Source organism: Panicum virgatum, chromosome 8K, assembly GCF_016808335.1.
Source record: "Panicum virgatum strain AP13 chromosome 8K, P.virgatum_v5, whole genome shotgun sequence".
Taxonomy (NCBI): domain Eukaryota; kingdom Viridiplantae; phylum Streptophyta; class Magnoliopsida; order Poales; family Poaceae; genus Panicum; species Panicum virgatum.
Window position 1 is genome coordinate 47,389,124 of NC_053143.1, and position 18,305 is coordinate 47,407,428.

An 18,305-nucleotide genomic window follows, 5' to 3' on the forward strand; every position below is an offset into this window, starting at 1 on the left:
CGAAGCCCAGCCCGAGGGACGTGAGCACGAGCAGCGCAATCTGGTTTCCGTGCAGGCGCACGAACCGCGCGAACACGCCCCACATCCAGTGGAGGCGCGACGCGGCGGAAGACGCAGGCCCGGTGCGGACACGGGGGCCGAGAGCACCGGTTCAGCGATCGGCGCGGGCATCGCGGTTGCGGGCGGCGCCGGGAGGGGCGCGGAGAGCATGAGGATCTGTGGGAAACAAACTCTGAAGAAGCCGAAGGTAAGGAACAGTGTCAGAGGCGGGCGCAGGTCAGGCGAGCGCCACTAGAAAACAACCACCAGAACGAACAATGAAGCGGTTTTGATGGCGGATCTCGTCGGGACATCACACGCAGGTACAACAGAAAAAGTGGTAGGAGCAAGAATCAACGGGCTATCAGACCTGTGCACGAAGCAGGCAAAGCGGTCCGAAGAAGGAGCAGCTGCTGCGGCAAAGCCGGCATCAGGGCGAGCGGGAGCAGCGACGTTAGCAACAGGCAAGGGCCGTCCACCAGCGGTGCGTCGAGCAAGAGAGGGAGGGAGAGCGAGAGGACAGAGGGAGGAAGAGGAAGAGCGGAGGAGAAAAAAGGATAAGATCTGGGAGCGACAAGGGAGGCTCACGGGGGGCAACAGCAGGAGCCGAGAAGGTTCCAGCCAATACAGCGGCGACATGTACATCTGGAGAGGAGTAGGGAGGGAGCGATGCTACGAACCGTCGGATGGATATCGCGTGGAGGATATCTTTTTCGCTGATGTGGATAATCTGAGAGGCCACCTAGCGATGCGCGTTTAACATATTGAAAAATGGCGCCATCGTCTGCCCCAGCCCCGTCAGGCTGTGTGGCGTTGCTAGTCCTCCATGTGCTCCATCCGCCGCCCCTGGCCGCAACGGTGCTCCCCCACACCTGGGCCTTGTTTAATTTCCTCATGTAAAGTTTTTAAAATGGAACTTTTCACATTTGAAGTATTAAATATAGACTAATTACAGAACTCGTCTATAAACTACAAGATGAATTTATTAAAGCTAATTAATCCATCATTAGCACATATTTACTATAGTAATTTATTGTCTAATCACGGACTAATTAGGCTCAAAAGATCCGTCTCGCAATTTACAGGCAATCTGTGAAAACCGATTTTTTTGTCTATATTTAATATGCCATACATGTGTCCAAACATTGATGTGATTGATGTGTAAAAATTTTGACGGGGAACTAAACAAGTCCATGGTCCACTGTACGTATGTACCTGCCCCAATCATGGCGTTGATAAGCCAACCACACCTCCAGTGGACTCAATTACTACTACAGAACAGGTCTTTGGTCTAGACTATTTGTTCCGGCTGCCTTTGGGCCTAGGACCAAAGAGTTCTTTAGTTCCGGGTCCAACGGCTAGCCGGACAGTGCGGGGTACAGGGGACTTTTGTTCCAGTTGGAGACACCAACCGTGACCGAAGGCCACTCATTTATCTCGGTTGGTGGCTCCAATCGGGGACCAATGGTCCGGGTCCGAGGGCCATTTGGTCCGGGTTGAAGTTTCTTTGATTTTTTTTACCATTTCTATACTATCTATACTATCTATACTATAAGAAAAAAAAATGAAAACCTCTCCCATCGAAACTCTTACCCTCGTCCTCCCACAGAGGGCCCACGGATCAGAAATTTTTTGGACGAAAAGTTCTAGCGGCGAAAACAGGGAATCGGCGATGTTTCTGCCTCCCCCGTGCTTTTTTTTCACCGCGCGTCATACCCATACCCGCCCACGCGCCGTCGCCGCGTCCGTGATGGCAGCGTCGAAACCCTTCTTGATCCGTGATTCCCCATCCCCTCCCCTCCGCGGACCCCATCCATCCCGCGGCCATGACATCGACGCGCCGGGGGCCGGGGTGGCGGCGGGGCCCGGAGTGGGGGGCGGGCCGCGCCCGCGCACCCCGAGCACGTCTCCCCCCGACCCTCCCAGATGCCGGCCACGGCGAGCGGCGGCGCGCGGCCGGAGGAGGCGGTAGCGGCGGCACCGCCCGCGGCCTCCTGGATGGGGACGAGGACGGAGGAGCTGACGGCGAGGCTGGCGGCCTCGGGGCCCGCAGGACGGAGAGGAGGCGGAGCACGAGCGCGTGCAGGCGCTGCGTGAGATCAAGAACCAGATCATCGGGAGCCGGAACAAGAAGCTTCTCTACCTCCGCCTGGGCGCCGTGGCGGCGGTCGTGGCGGCGCTGGTGGAGCCTGGGGCCTTGCCGGCCGCGCTCGTCCAGGCGGAGGCCGCGGCGAGGACGACGGCACGCGGGCCGTGCTGGCCACTGGCCCTCACCCAACTCCTGGCACACCACGACGAGAAGGTAGGGTCAGCTGCTCTCACTTGCTTGTTGCTTGTGTCTGCGGGAATCTGGTTGGTTTTAGGATTCAAAAAGAGTTTGTTCTGCGGATTTGTGCTTAATTGGGAAAAGATCTGTTGCGTCCAGAAGAGTTGACGGAAACTAGCAGCAACGCTAACTGCTTCTTGCCTTGTTTCCTGGTTGAGATTTGGGGATATGTTAGTAGTTATGCTTGCAATTTGAGCCAGAAATTGTTACAAACGGCGGCTTGAAGTCAGTGATTGGTTTAATTGTTTGTCTCACAGATATCAATGTTCGTGAACATGACATCCGTTTTTGTCTCACAGATAGCACCCATAGTAGAAACTTTATTTATTCAAAACTAGATATCCTACTATCCTAGGAGTAGTCAGGATAGTAGAAATTTTCATTTGTTATTCCTGTCTAATCTCTGTACTTTTTTTTTTTGTATATCAATTATTGTAGTCAGGAAGCCTTCCATTGTAGCCAGTTTCTGTTGAAATAACATATGGACTTGAGCGTATCCTCATGTCACTTCAGGTCAGTCCAGTAATGGTCTTATACTTCCCTTGTATGAATCATGCATATTTTACGGTGTTCTTTATTTCTATTTTTTCCTGTATAGAATGATAAACATTACTCCTCTTGGTTTTGTTGATTATCCTGTTTGTTCATAGCATAACAACTGTGATACTTACTTTTCCGCTGACATTATTTCAACCTTACTCGGCTCGGTAGTATGACCTTTGACCTTTGAAATAGCTGACATTACTTTAGTTTAGATGTTGTGATGTGGAGTTGATCATTTCAAGAATATACAATACACTGAAGGAATTGCATATAGAGAGCTATTCCTTGAAAATGAGTATGCTTCTTCTTGACTGTTTTGGATGCTATGCTTATATTTTCTTTTTCTTTAGCATTATCCCTGCATTTCCTCCTCCAACTATATATCATGCATAGCAATTTTAACTGTGCTTAAGCTTAGGACCTCGTTTCTGGTTTCTTGACTTCAGGAAGGAGATGAGTGTGTATTATTTAGAGCATGCGTATGTCAAACACATTCAAAAGAACTTCGATGATTTTGAAGAAGAGGCTCGCTCTTTATTATCACCGGCGTATGTTTGAATGGTTTATATACCAAATTCTTTTGGACTGAAAGCAATTAAGTGATAAATTAATAAGTTGGACCTTGATTTGCAATGAGCTAGGTACAATCAGGGTCTGAAGGCCTCACACACTTTCAATATTTTAGACTCTAGAGGTTTTGGTGGTGTGGCTGAGCGTGCAAGATATTTTGGTCACGCGCGAAGGTGTGGAATTCTTATCCTTGTTTTCTCTGTGTTTTCCTCACTTGTTATCCTGGAAACTATCATCTTTTGCATTTTCATTCTGGTTGCAAAAAGGCATTCCCTCCCTCTCCCTTTATAGATACTAATCCTAAAAATGGAAGATCTACTGCTTGCAGATCTTGGCATTTGTTTCCAAAGTGTGTCAAGTTGTACTTCCAGAAGATGCAGTTGATTATGAAACTGTAACCATGGAACAGATCTTTTGAGATTGGCAGTGGGTTTGCTGGTATGGAATAATTTTTATTTAGCACAAGATTAGTTGGTGCTGCTCATAATAAGTTGGGCTATGCAGCCTACTTTACAACTTGACTAATTACTAATAACTCATGCTCAGGTACTGACTTTACTGGAAGCGAGCATAATGATGAGTTCTATATGGATGAGGCTGGAAATGTGAGAAGACACGGACTAATCGCTCAGGCGGTGTACAGGTTTTTATCCTAAAATCCTATTTCTTTACTGCTACATTTTTTTCTCGTGATATAGTCTAATTAGTATGGAACTGATGACTCGGTATTTGTAATTTGTGTGTGCATGCAGGGAGGGATATCAAATGGTGAAATTATATACTTTTTTCTTGAATGCTGAAATTATATACTTCAAAGTGGCTTTTAAGGCAACAGCAACCATTGGGGTAAGGCCTGTTCAAAACAAACTTTCTTTGTTTCCTTAAAGCAATAACTGTAGCATTTTTATGAGGTCCTGTGAATACAATTAGAATATTTGTCAAAAAATCACACTTTTTGCAACTACCAAGAATATTTGAATATTTGTCTGGTTCGATGCATGTAATTTCTTTTGCATTGTCAGTATGATAACATTTACATAATTTGAGCTACAGTTCAGACTTGCTAATTGTATAAAGTTAGCCATTCGTCTGAGATGTTGATTTCTGATATGTCTGCATGACATATGTGCCATCACAGTTCTTCTCAGAAATAGATAACTGATTTTTTTTTTGTACCTTCACTACATGACATATGTGTCATTCCAATTTTGCAACCCAAGCTGTTTGATATAATGATTTCTAAGTAAAATATAATTCCATGACACCAAATATTAATCCACATGCTCGGTTTCAACTACAGGTAACAGATTTCTTTCGTCTCTGTTTTTTCCCCATCCAACTAGATACAACTACAAACCTAATCCTGTTTTTGACTTTTCCTACTTTGGTTACACAAATTTCTGTTACCTAATCCTGTTGCTCACTATATAAATAGTGAAGGGAAGTTGCTGTAGGATTGCCCCTCGGTTGTTTTTTATTTTCGTCTAAAACTTGTGGTAAGAATCACCATATTATCTACCTGGCGGAATAAATTTCTGTTCAGATGGGAGGTGCTTTTGGTTTGGGTTCATATTCTCAGTTCCCTCTCTCCCCTTTAGAATTTAGATTCAATGCATCTTGGTTTTTGTTTAGCATCCTCTATGTCTGTGTGTGATTCGTTGTCACGTTTCTCCTTCCTGTATTTTCTGTGTGCTGTGTGCAGCTTATTCTCTAGAGGAACTGGATTAGATGACGCAAGAGTTCGGAAGAAATCGAAGCATCCAATTGACTAATTCCTGATGACGCATCCGGCTTTGAGGTAATGCTGCAATATGTCAAGTTTGCGCACCTGTTGTTAAAGCTATTTCATTAGTTGTACAAAGTCACAAAGCAGATTTAGAGGGAATTTGGAAATGTGACCTCTATGGGATATCTGTTTAGAGGGATCATGGTACTATATCAAGTTCTTGAGGTGACTATCTGGCAGGAAGCTTTGCATTACCTTTTGTCCTAGAAATTTGCAGACCAATGTATTCAATAAAATGCCCACCATGAATCCGTACCAAAGCTGTGCTCTACAAATCAGAGGTTTGTTTCTAATCCTTTACTCCATGTTAGTTGTGCTCTCTCTTCCTAAATAAGTTTTTCAACTAAATTTTTGATCTATGTCTGACCAGTCCTATTTTGCTTTTATTATTCATATACTATTAGTAAATGGCAAAGTACTTCACAGCTTACAAGATAGGACACATCTTGGGCTTCTTTATGATATGGGAGCTTCCAGATTATGCTGCAACAGGTTTAGTTGGGCATTTACTAGCACATTGTCTTTGATGCAGAGTTAGTGATGTACTATTTATTTTCATGCTAAATAAATAATCTTTCTGCAATTTGCAATGGAGGAATTTTTGAAGTTTATGAAGTACATCTGACAGAGAGAGGAGCATGAGTATGTTGTATACTATTTCATATTTCATATTGTTGATCTTGTGCTTCTGTACTGTTTATCTTCTATATAAATACAAAAATTTTGTTGCCTATAAGTTTGTATGTCCCCACATAAAATAGTTTGAGCTATTGGCTGCAAAATATTCAATTCATCACATATAATGTCTTTTTTTGTTAGCTCATTAATTTAATTTTTTTTGTTTGGATCATCTCTAAGCATTAACGACTGAATACGAATGTAGGGGATGAACATTTCTACTCACAAGCTATATATTTTTGGCGGAACAAGAGCTGGAATCTTGATGAACAACATAAAACTGGTGGGAGGTTCATAATTCAGGTTTTCTTTTCTGTCTAAAATATAATTTGACCACATACAAGTGAAGCTGAAATGTTGAATGCACATGATACTGGGTCAAACTTAAGAAATATGCTAAAGCTTCCTATTCTATTCAAAGACTTTGCTTTCATATTTGTTTGTGGCATCTTGGTATGCAATATTGTTTTATAAAATTAGATGTTCATTCCATCAAGCACCTATAAGTCTGACTCCCTTTGGGCCAAGCATTTTTGGATTGTTTCATTTTCCCCTCTCAGTTCTTGGCTGGTTCCTCAAAGAATTACAAGAATTATTTTACTTTTCTTTTCCTAAGTTTTTGGTACTTCCGATCCCCCTAAAAATGCTGGAATTTGTGGATTTGAATGATGTTTAGGCTTTGTTTCACTCAATCTGAATGGCAACTATTGGGGTATTATATATGTTACACTTCTTATGTTCAAAATTTGGTAGGTGGTTTCTGAATGGGCTGCAGCATAATATTGCTTCTATTCAACAATATTAGGATTTCTGATGCTTCTTGCTGTAGTGTGTGCGGATGGAGCTGGAAAGGGTAATCAGGATTGATGGTCATGTCATCATGTGGGGATGTTCTCGAATCCATGCTCTGAGCTAAGAACCAGATGGTAATCCGCATGACCTTAGTGCATTGTTGCATAAATCTGGGTGAGTTTAGTTCGGCCTTTATTCCTTTTAAAGGTGTTCTCATATATCCTACCAATTGTCATAATTTAGGAATCAGATGATGTAGGTCAGCTATAGTGCAAATATTGCATTTGTGCTGAATGCGCTTGAAAGGCCAAGTTCCTTTGAGGGTTGGATCTCTAGGATGACAATGATATGTACACCATTGCAACATCCCCTGTTCTATTACTTGCATTAAGAAAGATCATGGTTTGATCTTGCTAATTCTTCTCAAAATGAACTGTTTTTAGCATACTATTTGGTTTCAAATAGATAATTTTTATATGTCAGGTTACACTTGTTAGTTATTTTGGGAAAGGAGAATTTTTTCAAGATCCAACATAAGTGTCTTTTATTTTAGCATGGGGCATTTTTTTCCTTTTATTTTATCACATGAGCTTCATTTAGGTAACTTTTATTTTTTTGTTTAATAGATCTTTGGGATTTACATGATCAAGGACAAGGACAATGTGACTCTGGAGGACGTGTTGCAGCCTGGCACGGACATGCTTGCTGCGGAATACTGCATGTATGGCAGATCCTGCACAGTAATCAAGTCTTCTAAACCCGTCTTCCCTCAACACAATCTTCTTCTAAGTGTCCAATCTGAAATTGTCTTGTGCAATTAATCTGCTGCAGCTTGTTTTGAGACCTGGGAGTGGTGTCAATTGCTTCGCACTTGACTCATCACTTGGTGAGTTCATACTGACTCATCCAGACATCAAGGTTAATTGAGTCACCAACTGTGGTTCAATCATTTTTTGTTAATGGTTCAGGCAACATAATACTGATGACCGTATACCTAAGAAGGGAAAGATTTATTGAGATAATGACAAAGGGAACATCCTGGCTCGTGTAGAAAGAGTAATTGATGGGAGGCGGAGCCCTTGCCCGCGGAGAGAGTAATTTCCAGAGGTGAAATCCGAAGGGTGTAGACTCCTAGGGGGTGAGAGAACAGAGCGTGGAGCTGAAGGGTGAAGCTGAAGGCACCGCAAGATTCCAGAACAAGACGCTCGAGAAATGGGATCGGTGGCAGCAAGGACGCGAGGGCTGGACGGGAGGAGTAAGCAGATGGAGGCGCGCGGTCAAGCAATCCCCTTCAGTTCAAGCAGATGGAATGTTAGTTGGTGATCAAAGGTTCCAAGATGAGGCTCAAGCGGGATAATATCTTTTGCTCTTCTATTTTCAAATTTTTTGCTTCATTTTCTTGTATTCTTCTGCTCCTAAATGAAGTTATTAAGAAGATATGAGAATCACTCGAATTTTGCCTCATCAGATTGATGAAGGCAATTTTTTGGTGGCATATTTTGGTGGATCCATGGAAGGTGCTCCGGATGTCATATAGTGTGGGTTCAATTCATCCAGTATACTCAGTTTTTTTATATTTGTTGTTTTTACCTAGAAGATCTGTTTAGGGTGGTCACTGGCATCCTCCATTAGTGGCTGATGAGCAATTTGGGATGCCTATGTGCAATCCTGTTCTGTTTCAGCTTTCCTCTCGCGAGCTACTTCTCTTCTACAAGATTGGTCAAAGTCCAGAAGTATGACATTTGTTTATGACCTTTGGCCTCTTATCTCGGATAGAGTTGGCTGACCTAGAGAAATACATACAAAGTTTGACCTTGTTGCAACTAAATTTAGTGTGGTTACTTTTTTTTGTAATATTGTTCTTTAAATACGTGTGTGCTGCACGTGCACCCTACTAGTGAACTCAAATGTGTGATATTTTAGCTGTGCATATATAGATATGATTTACTTGTTTTAGTTCATCTATACGAGTATAGAGAGTTGATGTGTGATTTTCTTGTATAGAGAGTTGGTATTATTATTACAAATATAATACTAGATTTTTGTTTAGAATGAGAGTATATATTACAATGTATGTATATACTACAATGTGACTATTTAAGATTTTAGTCATTTTTTTCTTGTATTATGAATAATTAGTTGTACTTTTTATGTTTTCATTATTTTCTTGTAAAGATAAGTGTAGGGAGTATGAGTTTGCCACTTGTTACTGCATTGGAGCGTCGTGCGTAAAAAATTGTATAGTGACTTCACGGACTTGTAAAAATTTGTATTATATTTTGAAGAATTATTTCATGGACTTGTAAAAATTTGTATTATTACTTATATGCACGTTAATTAGGAGTTTCTATAAAATTGCATATATAGTGACGTCAATGACTAGAAATATTTGTATTGAATAGTTAGTTAAGATGGACCCGCGACACGATGCCATGGATGATGAACAATTCCTAATGGATATGATTGCATCCGGTAGCAACGCGGCTAGTAATGTCGAAGAAGCCAGTGATGGCAACAATACCGACATGTACCTCAATATGTCCGGTGAAGGAATAGAGGAATCAGGAGATGATGGTGCTGATCACCAAGAAGCTAATGTATATATCAAAACATAACCATCCTTCTGTTTTAAATCACATTGACAATAAGTAATGACCATGACTATATATATGTATATGTTATTTTCAGCCCTCTGAATCATCACAACAGCCTTTGGTCCGGTACAATGGAGATTCAAACTTGCAGGAAAAAAGGGTATTACCACATCGGCTTCATCGACCCGTCGGTTGTGAATTGTAAGAATCTCAAGAGCAATCCTACAGACACATTCAAAAATGTATACAAGTACTTAAGCGTTCAGCACTACAAGGCTTACATATTATTTCCGTACAACTTTGCGTGAGTCTTCTCTACCATGTAACTAGATCTTTAAGTTCTGTATAACTGAAATTTATTAACCCTACAAGAAATCTTGCAGAGATCACTGGATCCTAGTTATCATATTTTCTGACAACAGCTTAGCGGTTGTTATGGACTCATTGCGGAGAGATCCAGACCAATACAAAGACATGACCGACATGTTGAACAAGTAATTAATTCTTGTCATACCACCTCAATCACCATTACATTGAAATCAACGAATTTATTCATTTTGGTTCATGTTCAGGGTTTGGAAGAAATTCATTCGAAAGCATAGTGGCAATTTAAGCGCCGAACTAAAATGGAAGAAAAGCTTTCCGGTACGGATGGGTTTCTGCTTTATTTGCATGTTCCATATCTTTTAGTATATGAATACATTGATAGCTAATTACTTCATTTATTTCTCTTAAAGTGTCGGAGGCAGGCGCAGGGAACTAATTTATGCGCATACTATGTTATAGAGAATGTCCATGGCCTAGTAGGTCCTCAAAAGACCTATACCGCATGGCAGCAGGAAGTAAGTAAAAAACTTTATCCAAGTTGCAACTCATTTTGTAAATTGTTGTAATTAATATTCTCACTTTTCCACAGCGCAATGCAATGCGAGATACACTCATACCAGAGGAAAGAATTTTGGCGATTCAAGAAGCCATGTGCAGATTTATTGTTCAGGAGGTCCTGCACACAGCAGGGGAGTTCTACAATGATGGAAGGTCAAACATAGATAATAGAAGTAAATATGACAATATTAAGTAAAACTTTTGTTGCACTTTGTATGTAACTAAGTATATATGTATGTATCTGTGCATATCTATGTATGTGTATGTAAATATATATATGAACTCCACTAATATATATATTTCTATAATATTAGTCCTTATGTATGATAAATATTAAAGACTAATATTACACACACACACACACACACACACACATATATATATATATATATATATATATATATATATATATATATATATATATATATATATATATATATATATATATATATATACGGTAGCGCTATTCTACACCCTAGGTGTAGAATTGGATTCTACACCCAACCAACTCAACACCCACCAGCTAACCAACCAGACTCATAACCCCACCACTCCGACCCGTCCCCCCGCGTGTCCAGCTTCTTTGTTCACGAGCACGAGCCGCGAGCGGCGCGGAGCGGCGCGAGTGGCGAGTGCGAGATCTTCCAGAATTGACGGCGCGCAGGACGGCGAGGGGCCGAGGGCGGCGGCGGTGCGTAGGACGGCGGTGGCTGCGGCAGCGCGCAGGCGTGCGAGGCGGCAGCGGCGTGCTGGCTGGTGCTGGCAGCGGCGTGCTGGCTGGTGCTGGCAGCAGCGGCGACGCGCTGAGGGGCGAGGGGCGGCGGCGCGCGGAGGGGCAAGGTGTGGCGGTGCGTAGGATGGCGAGGGTAGTGGTAGCGCGCAGCGGGACGAGGCTCCCATGGTAGCAGCGCGGCCAGCGGTTGGTGGCGCAAGGAGCAGCGCAGCCAGCTAGCAGTCCCCGATCTGAGGACCAAGGGCGCACGGCAGGGGGAGCAGAGGCGCTGTGGCCCGCTGCTGGGCAGTGGCGACGCGGGTAGCAGTGGCGGTGAGGGTTCCCCTCGGCTTCTTCTCCGTGGATCAGATTGGGAAATCAAAAATTACTGAGCCTTCTGCTAAAGTTCAATAAATTACCGAAGCACTTGTCATCTTCTCTTAGTAATCGAGCTACTACTCATCATGTTCTAACTTTTCTTTCTTTCTTTTTGCTGTGATTGAGTTCAGTAATTTAGTTTTAAACATCGAGATCAGTAATTGATATTATAATGAGTCAATTTAGCCTAGCAATCAGTGTTGATGATCTATCAAATCACAGGAGTACTAAAATTACTGAATTCATGTATGCATGAATTACTAAATTCAGTAAAATTACGGATGATTTCTCGAATTACTAAAATACTAAAGTTACTGATGTATCACGGCAAGTTGTTTTTTATGAAACAAAAATGTATTACTGATGCTCTCTTGCATTACTAGATTACTAGTTGCATTGGTCAGTAGGTTTTATGTAGTGTTGGTAGTATCAATCACATTGCTGGTTCAAGGGGAAAACACAAGGCGGAAGTTTAGAATAGGAGGGGATGGAGGTGTGCCCTTTTTACACACATTGTGCTTCAGCATAACTACAAGCACGTCCCTACACTATGTATAAGGAAGCGTACGAGAGCGCACAAGGTGAAAACCCAACTATGATGAATCCAGTTGACACCATATGAGCGAGCCATGTCCTCTACCCCAACGTTTTGCGCATCCTACACAGTGTTGACCAACATATATTACTGGATTACTGAATATTTATTACTATGATTCTGGATACTGAATACAAGACATGTGCACAAACATCACTGGATCACAAAAAAATCTATTGATTTGCTAGATAAATTGTAAAAAGAATTACTAGGCCTGCATGTATTGAATAATTGTAAAAAGAATTACTAGACCTGCATGTATTGAATAACTGAATCTACATATACATAAAAATACTGAATTGATGTATCACCATGTTACTGAACCCAAATGAATGTACAAAATTATTAGATGTATTACCAAATAAACATATACAAAGGTATTGTTGGATGAACATATGCATATGCATTACTAAATAACTGAAACTGTGCATTACTGAAACGAAGCATGTAAATGGTTGTTACAAGAAAATGATTCCCCCAAAACATGAGAAATTACTAGAAGTGCATAAATACTGAATAACTGATTCTCTAGATTACCGAAAATTCAAGCATATACATTTAGTTGGCGGTGAGCATGGATGTATGGATAACTGGAAATACTGAATAACTGAATAACTGGATGTCCCTGTTACTGAAACAAAGTATGTACATGGTGTGTTACTGGGGAAACCATTCATCAAGAATCTCAGGAACTACTGAAAAAAGTACATAATACTGAATAGCAAGTTCCCTGGATTAGATATACATGTAGTTGGGCGGTAACTACGCATGTGTACACATATTAGTTAAGATTATCTATCTCATGCAGCCTCCAAAAATACAAAAAGTCTTCAAAAAAACACATGAAGCATCTTTCTCTTCACTTGGAACCCTCTCCCCTTGTGTCATGTGCATGAGGTGACAGAGTTAGAAAGTGGTGTCATGCCCACATAAACCTGACACCAGTAAAACTCTGAAAAGATCATTGACAAAAATAGAGCAAGAACGACATGATATTGAATTACTGGGTTACTGCTTTACCAAGAATAACTGAATTACTACAAAGTATTACTAGGTTATAGAGAATTTACTGAAAAATGTGCAAGTAATTCTCGGGTGTCGAGGGATTACTGATATTTGTAAGTATTACTGGAACTGGAGACATACCGTAAGCAAGGGCAGTAGGACGACCCCATATCTGACATAATTGGAGTTTAGTTCTTTATCATCAACCATCAGTAATGAAAAAAAATACTGGCTATCTACGAAACCTAAAAAAATATTGATACTAAATCCTAACAAAAACTACTAGCCTAACTAGCCAACATGGAGCACAGTTTAGAGCATCAAAATGTATTCAGTAATCGCTGACAAAAAATGGCTTGTGATTTTGGATAATGAACATTACTCCTGCTGTTCTTACCTCATGTTGTCAGCATCATTGCTTGCTTAACGACTAGCTTGATGTGATCAACGTGTCTCCATTTCCAGCATACCGCGAGAAACCCTAGAACACATATATCAGTCAAATATTGCGCAGATGATTCAATAATTAGCATATTCAAACTATGTTGAGTGTCTGGCTCTAGATGATTCATGAGATGATTGAGCTCAATAGTTTTTTTTGTTTCAGTAGTTTTAGTTACTGAGCTCTATTTCAATCTCATGTAGTGAGATAGTCTAGTATTTCATTACTGAACTACTAAACTACCTACTCGGTTCAGATCATCAGTGCTCAGAAAATAAAAAAATACAGGACTAACCACTAAACCTAACAAAATTACTGATACCACTGGCCTAACTAAATTTTGAGCATCAACATTTATTAGTGATTGCCAACAAAAACAAGTGGTGCTGGAAATAATCGTAGACAAAAATAGGCATGTGAAGTTGGATATTAAGCTCTACTCCCACTGTTTTTACGAATTTATCAGTGCCGTTGATTGCTTAATGACCAGCTTGATGGGATCAACATGTCTCCATTCAAATTTAGCATACATGGATACGAATTCGGGATTAGGGAGTTGCATAAATTAGAAAAACAATGCAGTGTGATGCTCACCGGAGCACCTCACGTAGGCTCAGGATGCCTCTTCAACCTGCTGCTCATCGGAATCGTGCAGGGAGGGAGCGCTAGGCGCGCAGGGGAGGGATGCTTTCAGGCCGCATCCCCACAGCTCGAGGCTGCCGCGACCACTATGCAAGTGCCCAATGCGAGGATGGGGTGAACGCGGGCATCTGGCAACCTTCGAGACGCCGCTCGATGCTGCTAAACGGGCAAGGGCCCAAGCGGGTGTGTGCGGGACCACGTCTACTGCACTCCATCGTTGGTGATGCACCTCGGCCGCTGGAGGATGTCGATGAGCCGCCTCCGCGCCACGCCGCTCGCCGCCGCCGCAGCCTCCGCGCCCCGCTCAACGCCTCCGCCTCACGCGACTCGACACCTCCGCGCCCTGGGTGCCGGATGCCTTGAATCTCGCTGCCGCCGTCGCCACCCGCCTGGGATCCTGCAGCCGCCGAATGCTGGAGGCGGGGTTAGGTTTGCGTGGGGGTGGGGGGGAGGGGGCAGCTGGGCCGGGGGTAATGAGCGCGCGGGAACGTGGGCCATGGGCCTGCGGGGTGGGAGCAAAGTTGAAGGTTCGGATCGGGTCTAGGGATGGACTTGGTTTGGATTGGGGCTGGGTGTAGAATAGAATTCTACACCTAGGGTGTAGAATAGCACATATATATATATATAGATGTAGAATGACATTCTACACCCAACCAACCTAGTAACCTCCTTTCTCAAAAAAAACCTAGTAACCTCCCACCAATCGGCCCAACCCATCCACCCACCAACTAGACTCTCCGTCCACCTGTTCCCACCAGCAACCAGGATATAATCACGAGCGCGAGCGGCGAGCGTGAGTGGCGAGCGGCGAGCGCGAGCGCGTTGCGTGGTAGCTTTGGCAGCGCTCGCAGGGTCGACGGGGACGGCGCGACGCGCGGCGTGGGGAGGAAGCGGATCGGCGGCGTGCAGCGGCAGCGGCGCGACCGGTGCAGAGCGCGCGGCGGACGGCTCAATTGCGTGCGCCGTGCGCAGGGCAGAAGGCGGCGGCGCGCGCAGCGCCCAGCGTGGAGCAGAGCCGGAGCGCGGCCCCGCGGCAGCACCCAGCGTGGAGCAGAGCCGGAGCTGCGCGGGGAGCGCAGCCCTGCGGCAGATGCAGCAGCACTTGGACGGTCGGGGAGCACGGCCCGCGACAGAAGCAGCGGCATGGGGGCCTGCCGCGCGCGACGGGAAGCGGCTGCTGTGAAAGGAGTAGGGACGTGCCTGGAGCAGTGGCGGTATGAGGAGGTCCATGGAGCTTTGAAGCTCCGATTCTCATCTAATTGAGCTAATCTTGTTTCTCTTTCAGCTAAAAAAAACCCTGATTCTCAGTAATTGAGCTAATCTCACTTCTCGTGGATCGAAAAAATGCTGTGATTCGTTGAGTCATAGTGAAATTCAGTAGTTTCAGTAACTGTATTCATTGGGGCAATTACTGAAAAGAAGAGAGAGCGTTATATTCAAAACTCCCAATCCCTTATTCAAAATCCACTAGCAAAACAACGTTCGTGTTTTAAGTGTGAGGAGATCTATTCAATATAATATAGTTCAGTAGTCTAGTATTTAAGTATTTTGCTTTTTAATCTAGTAGTTCAGTAATACTAATAATGTTCAGTAATCTACTTCTTCGGTTTTTTAGTTTCTTTGCAGCACTCTGCTTCAGATACGGAAGGATATGATACTACAATGAGGCAGTCGAGCCCCAGCAAAATCTGCCTTGTTAGTAGATGCGCTCCGACCCGCAGCCTTCCTTGGATTCATCATTAGTGATGATTTCTCGAATTACTTGAATACTAAAATTACTGATGTACCATGGCTAGTTTGTTTTTGATAAAACAAAAAAGTATATTGCTAATGATCTCTTGAATTACTGGATTACTGGCTGTATTAGTCATGACATGTTCCTAAATTAATGGTTCTACTGGATCTCCCTATTATTGAATCCAATCATGTATATGGTGCGATACTGAAAAGAAAATGAACCACCAAAAACCTGAGAATTTACTGGAAGAAAATGCACAATACTAGTAATCTTTATAAAATTTATAAGCATTACTGAATCTGAATGAAAAAAATACTAAACATTTGGAAGGTACACCATTATTGATTGAAAAAAATGATTTATGAAAATAAGGTGTGGGTGAATCTGGGAAAAAAATAATGCACGTATATAATACTGAATACAAGCATATGTGAATATCTACTACTGAGTCTCTCGATTGCTGAATTCAAACACATGCACATTTTGCAACAGTTACTGGTCTGCATGGAATCCTGATTCCACCAATGTTTAAAAAAATTCTGAATAACTAGATCTCCGTATTACTAAAGAATCCAATAAAAAGTTCAAAAGTCACCAAAAAATACGACAAAAAAATACTGGACTAAAATAAAATACTGAATAAATGAATCTCCTCGTTACTGAATCCAAGCATGTACATGATTTTGTTACTGTCTACATAGTTCCATAGAGATACATGAGCTACCTTGCTATCTGCCACACAGTTAAGGATGTTCCCACTTTATTTCAGAGAAACAAAAGCAAAGTATCAAGTCTTATTGCAGCATCAGTTACATGGTTTTGTTTCCAACTCTCCCGCTGGCCACAGTAAGGTGCTAATGCCTAAAGAGTACTCGCATCAACATCAATAATTTGAGGAAAAGGGACAAAGAACCAAAGCCAATGAATAGGGTAGCAGCAAGTAAGACACCAGCCACAGCTCCAACCTACACCAAAAAGGACAATATCAGCTCCTTGAGCAAAAAAAGGAGAAACTTGATGTCATTTCTGAACTTTTCCAAGAAATAACTTGGTGCCATTGTCCTGTGCATGAGCCATTGAGTCGAAAAGGAGTACATGCCCATATGAACCAGACACCAATAAAACTCTGAAAAAGACCACTGAGAAAAATAGAGCAAGACCGATAAGATACTGAATTACTGAGTTACTGCTTTACTGAGGATAACTGAAATCGTACATAGGATTACTAGGTTACAGAAAATTACTGAAAAATACACAATTATTGTTGGGTGAGGGATTACTAATATTTATAAGTATTACTGGATTACTAATACTTATTAACATAAGTGAGGGTGGTAGAATGACTCCATATCTAGCAGAATTGGGGTTTAGTTCTTTGTCATCACGCATCAGTAATAAATAAATAAAATACTAGATTATCTACAAGACCTAAAAAATTATTGATACTAAATCCTAACAAAAGCTACTAGCCAACATTGGGTAGTTTACAACATCAAAAATATTTAGTAATTGCCAACAAAATGGGCATGTGATTTTTGGATATTGAACCATACTTCTGCGTTCTCACCTCAATTTGTTAGTGACGTTGCCTGCATAACGACTAGCTTGATGGGATCAACGTGTCTCCATTTCCAACATAACCCCAAGAAAACCTAGAACATACATGTCCATTAAAAATTGCGCATACATGGACACAAATTCCCAGATTAGGGGATTGAAAAAAAATAGAAAAATGATACAGGGTGATGCTCCTTGGAGCACCACGCGTAGGATCAAGATAGCTTTTCCCTTGCTCCTTGTCAGGTTCATGCAAAAGGGAAAAGGGAGGGTGCGTACGCATAATGAAACTACTAAGAAGTACTGAACAACCAAAATATTTCTAAAATTACTAAATTGCTAATGAAACTACTTAAGACTAAAAAAACAAAATTGAACTACTGAAACTAAATGCTAGCATAGATTACTGAAGTACTGAAACTAACAATAGCATAACTACTGAAATACTGAAACTAACAATAGCATGAATTACTGAAGTACTGGAAGGTTCAGTAATTTTTCAATTTCCATTCTGCTCCATGGAGAAGAAGGCGTGGGGCTTCTCACCACTGCTGCTACATGCGTCGCCACCTCCCCAGTAGCAGGCCGGGGCGCCTCTGCTCCCTCTGCCGCGCACCCCTGCTCCTCAAACCGGCGCTGCTAGCTAGCTGCACTGCTCCTTGCGCCGCCCCCGCTGGCTATGCTGCTCCTCGAGTTGCTCCTGCTGGGCCATACCGCGTGTGCCAACAAAATTACCCAACAAAATCAATTGGGGGTGTAGAGATTTGGGTGATGAGAGAGCTCAATTGTTGAGGCAGATATCCATTACCTATTATCACATCCAAATCAGAGAGATTATGTGGATGAGGGGAGCAGCGCCTAAATCCTAGCATGCGCGTGCTCCATCTCTGCTCCACCCGTGTGCTGCGCTCCCCGCTCCCCGTGCACCGCGCGCGCATCTGCGCAGGCCACTTTTCCGTGCAGACTGCACCACCACGGCTCTCCGCGAAACCGCGCCGCCGCTCCACGCACAGGCCGCGCCTG